Below are 2,503 nucleotides of genomic sequence, written 5' to 3'. Positions count from 1 at the left end.
GTAGTTGTATACACTGACCCAAATAAGCAAACAGAAAAAAAAAAATCTTCCTAGACTTCTAAAAAAATACAGTTGGATTGCATACTACTAGAAAACTAGTTTTGTGTTTAAAATTTGACCAGCACTTCCCTTGGATTGATATTCATGCTGTATTCATCCAACCACACAATTCAAGTAAACAGCCTTGAGGGAGGAAAAAAAAAATTACCTAAGACACTCTGGTTCAAATATTTCAATGCAGCAGTTTCCCATTCAATTAGATTTTCATGCCTTGGGTCAAGTCCTGTACCACATTAAACTTTCTGCACTGTTCTATACACGATCAGCATTATAACAAACACCCCCTATCTTTGAATCTTTCACTGTGGTATTTCATTAAAAAAAACTTAAACCACTTTTCATGGAGCAGTGTTACAGTAACTCTATGCTCTAGATTAAAATTCTAGTTTGTGACAATATGAACCTGGATGTTCCCCTACTGCATGGCTACTCTACTATCTACTTAATTGCTGTAGTAAAGAAATTTTTAAAAGTGAAATCCTGCATGCCACATAATACTTTATGCCTTAGATTCATCTTGGATATCTTACTAATGAAAAGGGATGATCATAGCACAGAATGACAATAATTTGCATTATGACCTTTGTATGGCTTTGCTTGAAGCATCATCTATAATCACAACTGAAAAGTTTCTGTGAGTACTGGAGTGCACTGTAGAGCAGAATTCTGCAGGGCCTTTTGATGAACTATATTCCCTTGAACTCAATGATGTCCATTGAGACTGTTAAGTACAACTATAACATGTATAACATGCACTTCTCTAAACTACAAGATAACCTATAAGATTCAGTTTTTTGAAAAAAAAAAAAAAAATTATCCTCTATACCACCACAAGCTTGTTTGCTTGCTTCTCTTCGTATTGAAGTTTGGGTTTTGTTGTTGGTTCTGTAATGGAGGCAGCATTTTGTCCATGAATCAACATTTCCATCCAGAGATGGAGAACAGCAGAGTCCAAGACCGCCATTACCCTCTGTGTTCATGTTTCAAGGAACTGATGTGGTTCAGGTATTTAGGACTCACCTTCCCCAGCATTTCCAGAAGAAGCATTTGGACACTGAAAAGAGCCTAGCTCCATCCTCTTTGCACACTCCCTTCAGGATTTTATAGACATTGATGAGATCCCCCTGAACCTTCTCTTCCCCAGACTGAGCAGTCCTAACTCAACCTTTCCTCCAGTCCATCATCTTTGTAGCCCTTCGCTGAACATTCTCCAGTATGTCTCTCGTACAGCGGAGCCCAGAACTGGGCACAGCACTACTAGCTTCACAGAAGTACTAGGCCAATTTATGCAGAGGTGCCAATCTCTTCTGCCAACATTTCCTGTGTGAAAGCTGCTTGCAATTTTCTAATTTACCTCATGGTCTTACCCTTCTACATAACATAGTCATTCAGCATTTGGGCTACGCAACTGTAACAAGTTCTAATTGACACAGCACATGTCATGGTATCTGTAAGCTGACTTTTTTTTTTTTTTTTTTTTTTTTTTTTAATCCATTACAGTTTCCTCTAGCAATACAGTGACAATGTTTGGTCTTAAGTGCAGTGACATTTCACAGAAAGCTGTGCTGTGCTCAAGAATGCCAGGGAGAGGTCAGGGCCTTCTCAAAACCCATTTAAAAGAATAGCTGAGAAAAATAAAAAGAATCAGATACTGTGTAACAGCTAATTGAAATGCTGTTTCATTTTACAATTCTCTAATGAGGTGCACTATAACACAGTGACTGAAATAACTTCGGTAATGGGACTACCTCTATTAATCTACTTATAAGGAAGCTGTTCATTAATTAGGGTGGACAGACCAATCACGGGGTTGCTGAACAATAGCAATGCCAAGTCACATTGTTGACAAGTAACTAATTAGAAATTAATGACAGAAAACTGCCCAAATATCCTCATCTACCCTCCTCATCTACCAGAGGAGCCCATATCACAGCTGTACATAATGAGAGAATCTAACACATCCCTCTTCAAAACCAATCCAGGAATCAGCTTTAAAAAGCATTAACCCTTCATTATATATCAGACAATTAGCTCAAAGCAGGTGTCTTGTTAAGACTGTCTTATTACTTCTATTGTGAGTTCTTTATAAGACTTTTAGTTATTTGCAGATTAACACACCTACATCCACCAAAGAATTAAAACACCCAGGAAGCAAAACCCAGAGCAAACACAAAAGCACAAAACCCACTAAATCCCACCCAAAGCCATTAATCCAAATTACCCAGGAGTTACCAACCACTTTGACCAAAGCCTGTCTGAAAAGAAGATTTTAAGAAGAATTCAATGTCTCTGTGTACAGTAGGGAGACTACAGTCCTGTCCAATTTATTTAGGAGACATCTTATCTTGCCACTTCGGGACACCATGCTATGAAAAACTACTTATGCGAGATCAACATAGCTAGTTGTAGATGTGCTTAAGTGTCTGTATGTGTTGGGGGTGGG

Source organism: Athene cunicularia, assembly GCF_003259725.1.
Source record: "Athene cunicularia isolate RWA chromosome 2 unlocalized genomic scaffold, athCun1 chr2_part1, whole genome shotgun sequence".
In the NCBI taxonomy this organism is placed as follows: Eukaryota; Metazoa; Chordata; class Aves; order Strigiformes; family Strigidae; genus Athene; species Athene cunicularia.
The sequence above is the reverse complement of the archived record's forward strand: the minus strand, read 5'-3'. Positions refer to the sequence as shown.